Here is a 13,684-nt window from a genome sequence, read left to right as displayed (position 1 = left end):
CTAGTATTTGACACCATTTCTTACATTTACTATAATATTACGTGACTAGGTACACTGCCTATTGTGTTTTAGTTGGTTTAGATTTGACATGATTTATAAATTTAAAATTGTTAGTACACTCAAACACACATAAGTTTTTGGCATCGTTTCTTGGTAATGGTTTAATTTTATTTGAAATTATCTGTCATTAGTTAAGCAATCCTTTTTGCGGGATAAATCCACAAAAAAGTTACTTTTATTTTTCTGTTTTTACAGGTACCTCAACGATAAAGTGGTCGGGCACCTTTTTGTTTGCTTGTCAATGCTGAGGATATAACACTGTTGAAGAACATTTATCTTCATCAATAATTTTATTTTATTTTTACTTGGACAACACTAGAGGATTTGATAGCCTTTTCCCTAATCAACAAAGAACAATTTTTAACAAAACAAACCACCTTGAACCTTTCTTTAGACGATCTTCTTGCCATGTACTACAAACCCTCCGCAATACATTTTTTCCAATAGCGAACTTAAGCTACTCTTTGCTATCAAATATATCTAGAAGCTTGATCTTTTGACTTGTGTCTATCTTCTGTGATGGATTGTTAACATTATTATTTAATGAACACAAAGTCAAATGGGGCATACCATGAAACATGGCATTTGAATACATATATTTAGGTTCATCATTTGATTATTCTCTATAAGAATTGCTCTCTAGCTCAGATATATCTAACTTCTTACAATCTGCAAACTCCGCGTATCCTTATAGTTCACAACTATTCTGAAAATAAACTTTTTATTTTCCAGTTTCATTACTGACCCAATTAACAATACCTTGTGGTTTGTGTTCAATGTAATCATGTGCACCCATATCATTATGGTATGTACCAACATCATCATCACCAACATATTTATAATTTTGCGGTTCCACATACAAAGTCAGTTGTTACACTACGTTTACATTTGTTGCTCCATTTTCTACTGGATATGTTTGTTGCAGATGTTTTTTTGTCTATCGTCGACTTCATTAGTACCATCGCCTTCATCAACCACCACATATACAGACACATACATATTGATTACCATAATCAACGTTCTAATATCACTATTATCAAAATGGCACAATAATATAGCTCCTTAGGGTATTGGTAAGAAAGCCTAAGTTTTGAGTAATATGGAATACCGGTTTTACTTTCACTAAATAAATAAATTCAATAAATATGGTGGTCTCATAAAATTCCATTTCGTAATTGAACACTCTTGCCATATAACCGAGTGACCATATACATATGATAGTTGGGAACCAACTAATTGTTATCTTCTGTCAGTGGTAACCAAAACAAAATATTGAGCTTATACCCTGGTAAGGTTCTTCATTGTGCATCGAATTAAACCACATGCTTCACCGTTTGTTCGGGTCCCTGTCAATTCTTTTGAGCTTCATTCTTGCAAACGTACTCCCGAGGTTGGATACTTATATTGAAAGAAAAAAAAACACTAACTTTTATTCTCCAAAAATACCTTCTTTTTATATATAATAGTAAAAATATATATGATATAGTAGTAAACACCACTATGAAATACTACTACAACCAAACTACCAAACTACGGTCATAACTAATTTTTTTTGTTTGCCAAAAATGTAGTTATGATGCCCTATGCTACGGTTTTGTTCATATCTCGTTTGCTCTTCTTAAAAAATCCAAACCATAGCTAAACTGATAGCATACCATACACTAACTTTTATTCTCCAAAAATACCTTCTTTTTATATATAATAGTAAAAATATATATGATATAGTAGTAAACACCACTATGAAATACTACTACAACCAAACTACCAAACTACGGTCATAACTAATTTTTTTTGTTTGCCAAAAATGTAGTTATGATGCCCTATGCTACGGTTTTGTTCATATCTCGTTTGCTCTTCTTAAAAAATCCAAACCATAGCTAAACTGATAGCATACCATACGTTGGTAAATTTACCTACGACTTTGTCCAAAAAATGAAAAAACAAAATGTACTACCATGCGAAACCATAGCTCAAAGGCCAAAACGCAGCCGTGTTAGTAATTTTCTCAAGTTTGTATATAGGAAAAACATTACAATTAATCATTTAATTAAGTACAAGAAATAAGAGTCCAAGAATTTCAAATAAATACAATTGAATATAATTAAGTAAAAAAACTTGAAAAATTAAAAAGTTTCTAATGAATATCCCTATTCTAATAAAAGAATAATTTGATTCTCCTTTTTTGCATGTGTCACCTTATTAGACATCATAATTAATGTCATGTCACATGTCAATCTATTGATTATACATTTCAAATTTCAAAATTTAAATTTCTCACTCTAATTAAATGAAATTAAATAATATTAGAATATCATTTAAAATAAAATTAATACAGATTATAAGGTAACGTATTTATCTAAATCAATGATTATAATTTTATATAACTAAAAAAATATAATTGATTAATAATTTTGAGTTTTTCTATGAAAATTTAATTAATTTTGTAACCGTGATGTCCACGGTTATAAACTAGTAATTGAATAAAAGACATGTTTCAAACCATATTAATTTTGGCGTTGTTTTTTAAAATTATAAAAACAGAGACAAAAGATAAGTCAATTTATTTTTAATATTAATAATTGTGATTAATATTGGAAAGAACCTAATTCTCTCAATCAAATTAATCCATCGAAACTACATTATAATCTTAAATTTGTTTAAATAATCTTCAACTACATAATAATCTTAAATTTATTTCAACATCACATTCAATCAAGAATCTTTATTAGTACTCATTATTTAATTAGGAATTCGTCGAGACTTGACACTTTAGAAAGTATCAAAGTTATCTGAATTGGCCCGTGAATTAAGGACCCTAGCAGAATATTTATAAAAATGACTATTTTATTATTGAATAAATGGGTTGTCCATGATTTATATCAAACCAAAATTTTCAATTGAACAAATTGTACTAAACTATTTGGTTTATGGTTTAGATATTCTCATTTTTGGATGAGTTTCTAAAAGAATAAATTTCAGTTTAGTTTTGATTTATAAACTAAGAACCAAATAATCCAAATAAACTTAACAACAATTATTATTATTATTATTATTATTATTATTATTATTATTATTATATAGTTATATATAGTTATTTACTAAATAGTAATTTGTTTTTCAAACATATTCAAAAAGTTTCATTTGATAAAAACATTAATACACATTTTCTTTCAAACGTTTTTTATCTTTAAAATCCAAATATAAAATATTTTACCACAACTAAATAATTTGTGTTAGTTTCATCTATAAAGTTGGTTAATATTCTAGTTATATGTAGTTTTAAAATGTTTTATTTTATAAAAATCGATTATAAAAACCAATCCAGTTGAATTATAATTTTGTTGGAATGAATCAAATTTGAATTTTGTTTGAACTATTTATATCTATGTTTTGAAAGCCGAAATCAATTTAGATTCACTTGATTGGATCGAATCGAACTAATCCATCCTAACGAACAACCTTAAAAATAAATGTATTTGATTTTTTTTATCAAAATCAAATCTTAGCCGCCAACTGATAATATATATATATATATATATATATATATATATATATATATATATATATATATATATATATATATATATATAAAAGGAATGTCATCAAAATTAATGTGGTTCAAGATAAATGATTTATCTTTTACCACATTAATTTGATTTTTTTTAATTTGTCAAACATTGTTTCACACATGTATCTAACATTTCATTTTCCCCTTATATAATATAACTAATTTTCTTCTTTTATTCTTCACTCTTCATTCTTGATACTTGATCGTAATAAGACTTTAAAGATTATTGTTAATATTTATTAGTAGTTATTTTATTATTTTTTTTAATGTTTTTTTCTTAAAATTTCAAAGAAGGCCATTATTTGGTTTCAACATCTAGTAGTATCGAAACTTAAAAGTGATGATAAAAATTAGGTCTGGAATATCATACACATAAACCTATCTCGGGCACCCGCCCGGCATCGGACATTCGTTCGGAACATAATACTAGCATACAATGCCTAGGGCTAACCCCTAGGTCTTCCTACTCATAAGCTACATGGGCCGGCATTGTGGCCTTAGGCTCATTCACACAGTGAGGAGACTCACCTTGCACTGCTGAAGTTATGGCTGATACTCTCCTGATTGCTATCCAACAACTCTTCGAAATGCTGCTCCTCTAGCTCCCCGAGCTACCAATATCAAAATAACACTTAGCCCCAAACTGTCCTCCAGAATCAAACTAAGTCAATTCTATTCAAAGTCAAAGTCTTGGTCAAAGTCAACCTTCCAAGTTGACATTACTCACCGAGTCAGCCTACTAACTCGTCGAGTTCATAAACTCAAAAACCCTTCCATTCGCGACTCGACTCGCTGAGGCACCCCATGACTCATCGAGTCCTTCAATCTCCGAGTCCTAGACCTGTCCAACTCATTAAGTTACCACTCAACTCACAGATTTGATTCATAACCAGAAAGGATTAGGGTTTTGCGACCCGACTCGCCGAGTCCATGAACATACTCGTCGAGTCCACTTGTGTCAACTCCATTTTGTCGATTACAGTCTATTCCATCGCTTCCCACCTGTAGATCTGGATTCCTAAGGCTAGCATCACACGTAAAGTTGCCAACTTTATGTGCATGCAAGGTGCTATGAAGCTTGAACACCAAATCCAAGCTAAAATGGAGGTCTATGTCATGGAATGGTGTGACAACCTGAAATTTATTCCGTCATTGTAACCCATTTCCGCTAATAAAATAATTTTTATTATTATTTTTCGTTAACATTTGGGTTAGGCAAATAAATTAATGTCTTTATTTTATTTCATAAGTGTTGAAACAAAATAAAAGCACATGTAACACCCTCGAAATTTATTTGAGAAACTTTTTAGTTTACGATTAAGCCGGGTTACGACCATTTAATCGGGTAAAATTTTAAACTTCGTTTAACGTCGGTATTGGGTAGATTCCCACCTGGCCACAAACTCAAACCCTATATAAGGGTTAAGTGGTCATCAACTTGAAATTTTACCACTCTAGTCACTCTCTCTCTCTTCAAGGCCCGATTCTTCCAAAAATCCGCAAGTTTTTGTCCCCAAACTATAAGTTCTTTTACCCTAGATTGTTCTAAAGCTCATTTCATGTCATTATAGCATTAAAATCATCCAAGAATGTCAAGAACTGGGAGTTTACGGCCCAAGAACCTTCTTAGGCCGTAAACCCCTAAAAGGGTGCCAAAATGCCCCCAAATCCCTTCCTTAGGCTTAGAGACTACCTTAGAACTTAACCTTGAAGTGTTTTGGAACTTAAACATCAAGTTTGGAGGCTTGAATGAGGGTTTACCGCCCAAGAACATTCTTAGGCCGTAAACTCCCTCAAATGATAAAAAATGAGCCCTAAACCCCTTATTTAACCTTGGACCTTGACCTAGAAACTTGTAGGAGTGAGCTTAGGACCACAAAAACGAAGGAAAAGAGGTGTCCAAGGGTTTACGGCCATAAACCATAGGGTTCACGACCGTAAACTCCCAAGGAGTGGTCCAAGGACCGCAAACTCCAAGGGAGTACCCCTTTTAGACCTCAATCACTTCTCAAGCCAAGGATTTAACCTTAGAACCCTTCTTAGTGATGTAAGAGACCCTTAGGCACTCAAATACACTCCTCCCATGAGTTTACGGCTGTAAACTCATGGGGGATTTGGCCCCTCAACCGCAAACTCACCTAAGGTGGGTAATTAAGGAGTAAACTCCATAGTGAGGCCTTACACTCCTTCCTTTCAACCCAATAGCCTCCTAGCACTTGACCAAAGCGTTTTTCTTCGCATTAGGATGTCTATACATGTTAAATTAGTTTTTTAATCACTAATTATATGTAAACATATGTCTTCATATGTTACTAGGGTCATAAAGTGTGTTCAAGTCTTCACTTGACACCAAACACTCAACCGAGACTTCCATCTGATCCACTCGCTGCAGGTGAGTTCATACCCCTTAATTAACCTTTCAAATGTTTTTAAATGTTTTTATAGGGGGGGGGGGGAATACAAGTTGAATACAGCAAGTTATAGAATCAATCACATGTGATTTATAACTTGCTAACAAAAAGGATTTTCTATACTTTTAACTGCTTTGTAAACAAAACTGTTTTAAATAACTATCAAACGCATTTTATGTTAAATTGTTATTAAACTATTATCAAATTATTTTTAAACCTCTTTTCTTTTAAAACTATATCTACACAAATATATTTATATAAGTAAGACTTGAAGGACTTAGGACTGATAGCTCGCATTACTGCCTGTTCTTGTTTGATTGTGGTCTTAGGGTATACTGTTATCTGTCTGATTGTCGTTGAATTCTTAGTTATATATATATATATATATATATATATATGTGTGTGTGTGTGTGTGTGTGTGTGTGTGTGTGTGTTAGATATGAAAGTCTTCACTAAATTCAATACCTTTGTAAATCAAAGGCATGCAATTCCACACTCTATTTAACTATAATAGGTATAGTTAAGACTACTGCTCATTACCCCTATCACTATGATGCTCACTATAATTACTACTATTACGAGATAATACATGTTAAAGAGAACACTCTATACATTATACTAAAAAGTTCATTATACTATAACACAAGAGAATACACTAATCCAGAATATGACACACTAATCCTCTATACGACACTCTACTGTGCAAACACCGTGTAACCAGAGCTTCCCGGAGGGAAAGCAACCACTACATGTATAAATCTATACAAGAAGGACACTATTACATCCCGACTGCTAACTACAGTCCGAACCGACTAGGCCCAGGGGTGACGAAACATCACTACACTATGTATGACCAGGAAGGTCATCGGACACTCTATTACCACTCAGATTGGTTACATGAGAAACCACATTCATACCCAAGTTAACACACTAAGAATTAAAGGCTAAAAACTAACTTCCCGAAGTGAATATATATACATATATTACTAAATTAAAGTTTGCAACACTACTATATCCAGCCGACAGTAAAACTGCTGAAATAAGATATTATCCTTCCTCATTTACTTTATATAATTGAAATCTATACCCTTGTTTTCATGATTGACAATCTCAATGGGAAAACTTTTACATACTCAAAGGTTCAAACTTACAAATATTCAAATCTGGAAAATATAGGATTTTCTAGGGATTTTACTATCTTCAAACATGAATCACCGCTTTTACATTACATGATTGTAAACACTTTTATACAAGCAACGACACTAAATTCTTATGAACTCACCAGCTTTATGCTGATACTCGTTTTCAAAATAACTTGTATTCTCAGGTCAAAAATAGACAGGTACTAATGCAGCTTTTGAGAAGATGGAGCATATACAAGACCCATCTTTTATTTTGTTTACACTTTTGGTGTCTATCAAACTGTACAGAACACACTTGTATTTACAATTACTATATTAATGCAATGGTTGTTGTTGCTTGTTTTTACTATTATGCAATTGTTATGATACTGTACATGACGTCCTCCACCCCAGAAGTCTTTTCGGATAGCTCCGACCCCGAGTCAGAAGTCAACAACCTACCCCCTGTAGCTCCAAACCCCAACCCCCGACCAGCATTCCAAGGTCCCACTCCCATGTGGGCAACAACCTTGAACCGATGGAGCGATGAATAGGGTTAGCCTTTACCTTTCAACGAAGACCGAATCTTTTACAACATAAGCGAGGGTGGCTCGGCTGATCGAGCCCTACCCATCATGATCCGGAGGGTTGCTAGGAATGTTAAGCAAGGTCATGCAGCGATCGGCAGAGTTGTGGAAATTGATGCCAACTCTAACCTTAACATTATCCATATCCACTAACTAGAAGAAGCCATGAATAGGACTAGGAGGACCAATGAGACTCTGCAGCAACAGCTAGCTGGATCCCGAGCCGAAGTCAGGGAACTCCGAGCACGTCAGAGTGCACAGGAACGACATCTTCATGAAGTTGTGTGCCAACTGGCTGATCTGAGGGTTCGCCTAATGGATACCCGTCGCTAGTAGAAGATGTCCACTTATCTTCCTGTTTTGTTTAAGGAATTTTTCTTTTCTATGCTCGGTAGAGCACTTGTCTATAAACAATCCTAACTTTGAAAGTACTTTACCTAGACTCCTAGGCTGCCAACATTTTCCCTTATGATTTGATGTAAGACCTACTGTTAGGTCACTTTTCCCAAACTCATATTACATCAGTAATACCGGTAATATTGGAAGTTACCTACTCTGTTACTATGACTCTATCTGATAGTTGGACTATGTCGATTTAGTCCATGAAATGCTCTCATCATATACGCAATTGATTCTTACTACTGTCATCATCTCTATAAACTTTCAATAAAAGATGCCTCCCCGCAAGCACCCGAACAAAGGCAGACCTGCAACTCAAACTCCAACTCCACCACCTCTTCCTCCACAGTTCGATCATGTGATGTTTCAAACAGCTGTAACTGCAGCTGTAACAACCGCTATGGCTCAAATGAATTTCGGTGATGCCAGTGGAGCTGGAATGGGAATCAACTCCAAACATGGTGAAATTCCCTCACGTGCGCAGGGGTGTACTTATAAGGATTTCATGAACTGCAAGCCGGCATTCTTTGTAACAGCCCGGAATCTCAGGTATTATTAAATTATGTTTTTTGGGGTGATTTAAGAGGGGACTCGGCGAGTTGGAGCCTAGACTCGCCGAGTAGGATCGCAGACTTGGTCGCGGGATCGCGATTGGACTCGACGAGTCCAGATATGGACTCGGCGAGTCGACGCTGTTCAGCAGAAACCCTAACCGTTCGGTTTTGGATCGTATATAACGCCTCTTAGGCCGTCATTTTCCGTCTTTTGGTCGATTGAGAAGAACCCTAATCGTTGTGGACGTCCAGAGCAGGAGAGAAAGCCATTGGAACTTGGAGGAACTTGTTAGGCAAGAAGAAGAGGAATTTGGCCAAAGGAATATCAAGGAGGATCGAGTCCTGAGGTTTGGGGGACACAGAGAGTGCGTTTTCAGGTAATACTCGGACCAATTCTGTTATTTTGATGTGTATGCGAAATTAGGGTTTATGAAACCCATTTAGTGATTAGATGGGTTATTATGTTATTACCCAAACGTTTATACCCCAGTAATAAGATGTTTAGAAGTCCAGAAAGTCCCATGATTGTATATCTCGGGACCATACGTAATTTAGAAAGCAGTTGCTCGTCTGCATGGCATGGACTCGCCGAGTTGTTCTTCAGACTCGACGAGTGGAGTTGGGGTGGCCCCGCGATTCTTCCAGGAGTAACTCGTCGGGTCGAGGAGGATACTCGACGAGTAGATAGGGAATCTCAGAGAGTTGGAGGACGTCTAGACTCGCCGAGTCGCCATGGCACTCGCCGAGTCCGGTCGAGTTGACCGTTGACCGTTGACCAGAGTTGACCTAAGTCTGACTTCTTAGGGATAGTCACACTTAGAAGAGATAAGTGTTAATGAGATATGTGATGTTATAGGGAGGTTGTAGCTCGTCGGATTGTGCACGAGTCATTTCAGGATTTACTAGCTTTCAGCTTTTACGAGGTGAGTCTTCTCACTATACTGTACCCGGAAGGGTTTGACTGTGTGACCGGAAGGTCGGATATGATATGTGATATGTATGATATATTTGGTAAGTTATTTGTTAGATGTGCTATGTATGTTATGTGGGCCGGAAGGCAATATGTTATGGGCCGGAAGGCGAATATGCTATGGGCCGGAAGGCGTGGTGATGATGACCGGAAGGTCAGGGCCTGGAAAGGCGTACGTGCGTAAGTTGTATATTGGGGAACTCACTAAGCATTTATGCTTACAGTTGTTATGAATGTGTTTCAGGTACGAGCGAGGATCGTGGGAAGGTGCCGGCGTGATCGATACACACTGAAGAATGCTTTTATGATCTTGGGATTTTGAATATTTGTATTTGACAGAATACTTAAACTATTTATGCCTTGTTTTGAATGGAAATAATTATATTTTAAAAATGAAAAATTTGTTTGAAAATTTGCGTTGTTACAATTGGTATCAGAGCCTTGGTTTGAGGGATTCGGGTGCACCTTCGGGAGTAACTGAACTCAAACCGAGGATTTGAGGAAAACTTTTTAAATAAAGGCATAAACTTTTGTAAATGGTTTTGTGGTAAGCAAGAAAGAAGCAGTATGTACGATCAGTCAGCGCCCGAACGGTAAAGATCCCCAAAATACCTTACAATATTATATGATATGAATTGTTATGCATGCTAGAAGACTAGGTATCCATGATAGGACTAGGGTGGCCTGATTTGTGATGCCTTAGTCTAGGGAAGTTTGCCTATATGAGATGCGTTGCTAGTATGCGGGTAGATAGTGCATATCAGAAGTAGAGTACTCACTATCCGGAGTTTGGGGAGGAAGACTTGGGATGAACGCTGATGCGGTGTGGTCGGTAGTATTGGGCCCGTACTACCGAGGACACCGGGTCAGTGGGAGACCCAAGTAAGAATCCCTGGATATCGGGGACTGAGTAGGGTTGCGTATCGAGTACAATTATACTCGGTGGAGTCTCTGATAGTTTTATGTTGTATTTCAGAGACATCATGGTTAGACCACGCCACGGAGCGAGTACGAGCGGTGTGAGTGACGAGGATATTCGTCAGATGATTCACGAGGAGGTGGCGGCAGCGATCCGGGCTGAGATCCCGGAGATGTTTGGGTCTATTAAGACCACCCTGATGGAGACATTTGATGAGCGGTACGCCGCATTGACTGAGGCTGCAACCGCTGCAGCTACCGCAGCTGTGGCCGCTGCTAGGCCACAGGGGGGTGACTCGTTGCTGTTCCGAGAGTTCAGCAACACGAAGCCACCAGAGTTCGATGGGACGCAGGATCCGATTGCTGCGATGAGGTGGATCGCGGATATAGAGGGGTGCTTCTATACTTGTTCATGCCCGGAGCACCTGAGGGTACGGTTCGCATTGAACCAGCTCCGTCTGGGAGCGAAGGACTGGTGGAAGTTCGTGACGGCGAACTTCACTTTGGCAGAAACTATGGCAGTGACATGGGAGGGGTTCACTACCATGTTCAGGGATGAGTACGTTCCCCCGGTGGAGCGGGAACGATTGGTTCAGGAGTTCTTAACCCTCAAGCAGGGTATTGACTCCGTGGCGGCGATCACGTGGAAGTTTCATGAGAGGGCGATGTTTTGCCCCGAGCTGGTGACCACAGAGCAGGCTCGGATGAGCCGGTACTTGGGTGTCCTGAGGAGGGAGATCCGGGAGTTTGTGTCAAACTCCACTTACCATACTTTTACGGAGCTTCAGGCGAATGCCCGGAAGCGTGAGATCGAGTTGGAGACTCAGGCCAGGGAGGAGGCCGAGTCTCAGCAGGCGGACCGGCGGCCGGCTCAGTCTCAACCGGCAACCAAGCGGATCAAGTCCGCCGATTCGAGGACGGGAGGTTCGAAGAGCCGCACTTGCGGAAAGTGCGGCAAGGGTCACGATGGGGCGTGTCGAGCCGGTGCTTGCTACAAGTGCGGCAAGGAGGGGCACATTGCTAGGGAGTGCCCCAAGGGGTTTATGGTTTGCTTTCATTGCAACCAGACCGGCCATCGAAAGGCCGAGTGTCCGCAGCTTCGTCAGGGATCTGCACCTATTGTTAGGACTACTGAGACTCGACCGGTGAAGGTCGAGGCCCCAAGGGCTCGTGGGAGAGCCTTTCAGCTGACTGCGGAAGAGGTCCGCGCTGCGCCCGATGTCGTGGCAGGTATGTTGTAATTCATGTATTTATTTTAATGTCGAGATGTTATGCTTATGTTATTGTATGCGTAGGTACTTTCCTTGTGAACTCTGTGCCTGCCTTAGTGTTATTTGACTCGGGTGCGAGTAGGTCCTTTGTGTCCTTAGCCTTTAGTCAGCATATCAGCGCTAGTTGTGAGTCGTTGAGTCGACCCTTGAGAGTTTCCATAGCTGACGAGAAAGTGATTTGTGCCACGGAGGTTCTACGGGAATGTGTACTAGAGATTTTCGGGGTTGAATTCCCGATTGACCTGATTCCTATCGCGATGGGTGATGTCTGTATCATCGTAGGCATGGACTGGTTGAGCCGATTCGGCGCTGTCATCGACTGTGAGCGTCAGCTGGTGACTATACGAGACCATAGTGGGGGAGTTCTTTCGGTGTACGGCGAGGGTACCCGTTCGGGATCAGCTTTTTGTTCGGCCGCTAGGGCGAGGCAGTGTCTACAGCAGGGCTGTAAGGGTTTTATGGCGTATGTGATGGATACGCGGGAGGTTTCCGAGAGACCGAAGTCAGTTGAGGAGGTCCCTGTGGTGCGTGAGTTTCCAGATGTTTTTCCCGAGGAGCTGCCGGGAGTACCTCCTGTGAGGCAAGTAGAGTTTGGTATCGATCTGGTTCCGGGGGCCGCGCCTATTGCTAAGGTGCCTTATCGTCTTGCACCTCCAGAGATGCAAGAGTTGTCCTCGCAGCTCCAGGAGTTGCTGGGGAAGGGATTCATTCGGCCGAGCAGCTCGCCGCGGGGAGCACCTATTCTGTTCGTCAAGAAGAAGGATGGTTCACACCGGATGTGCATTGATTACCGGGAGTTGAACAAGTTGACGGTCAAGAACCGTTACCCGTTGCCGAGGATCGATGATTTATTCGATCAGTTGCAGGGAGCATCTTGGTTTTCCAAGATCGATCTGAGGTCAGGGTACCATCAGGTGAGAGTGCGGGACGAGGATGTCCAGAAGACAGCGGTTAGAACGCGATATGGGCATTATGAGTTTGTGGTGATGCCTTTCGGGCTCACCAATGCCCCGGCTGTGTTCATGGATCTCATGAACAGGGTATGCAGGCCGATGTTGGATCGGTCAGTGATTGTATTTATCGACGACATTCTGGTGTATTCGAGATCTAGAGAGCAGCATGAGGAGCATTTGAGGGAGGTCCTTGAGGTATTGAGGTCGGAGAAGCTTTATGCAAAGTTCTCCAAATGTGACTTCTGGTTGCGGGAGGTCCAATTTCTAGGACATGTTGTTAATCAGAAAGGGATATTGGTCGATCCGGCCAAGGTTGAGGCGGTGATGAGTTGGGAGGTGCCGAAGTCACCCTCTGAGATCAGGAGCTTCCTCGGGTTGGCAGGGTATTATCGGAGATTCATTAAGGATTTCTCCAAGATCGCAGTGCCGCTCACCAGATTGACTCGGAAGGGTGTTGCATTCTCATGGGGGCCCGAGCAGCAGACCTCCTTTGAGACACTTCGCCAGAGGTTGTGCGAAGCCCCGGTATTAGCTCTCCCAGAAGGGATGGAGGATTTTGTGGTGTATTGCGACGCATCGATTTCGGGACTGGGTGCAGTGTTGATGCAGAGGGGTCATGTGATAGCGTATGCGTCGAGGCAGCTGAAGCCTCATGAGGCGAGATATCCCACACATGATTTAGAGTTGGGGGCAGTAGTGTTCGCTCTCAAGATTTGGCGTCACTACCTGTATGGGGTTCGATGTACGATATATACGGACCATAAGAGCTTGAAGTATTTGATGGATCAGCCCAACCTAAATATGCGTCAGAGGAGGTGGTTGGATGTGGTCAAGGATTATGATTGTGAGATCCTGTACCACCCAGGTAAGGC

Source organism: Lactuca serriola, chromosome 5 (assembly GCF_051521515.1).
Source record: "Lactuca serriola cultivar US96UC23 chromosome 5, Lser_US96UC23_V15, whole genome shotgun sequence".
Taxonomy (NCBI): Eukaryota; Viridiplantae; Streptophyta; class Magnoliopsida; order Asterales; family Asteraceae; genus Lactuca; species Lactuca serriola.
The sequence above is the reverse complement of the archived record's forward strand: the minus strand, read 5'-3'. Positions refer to the sequence as shown.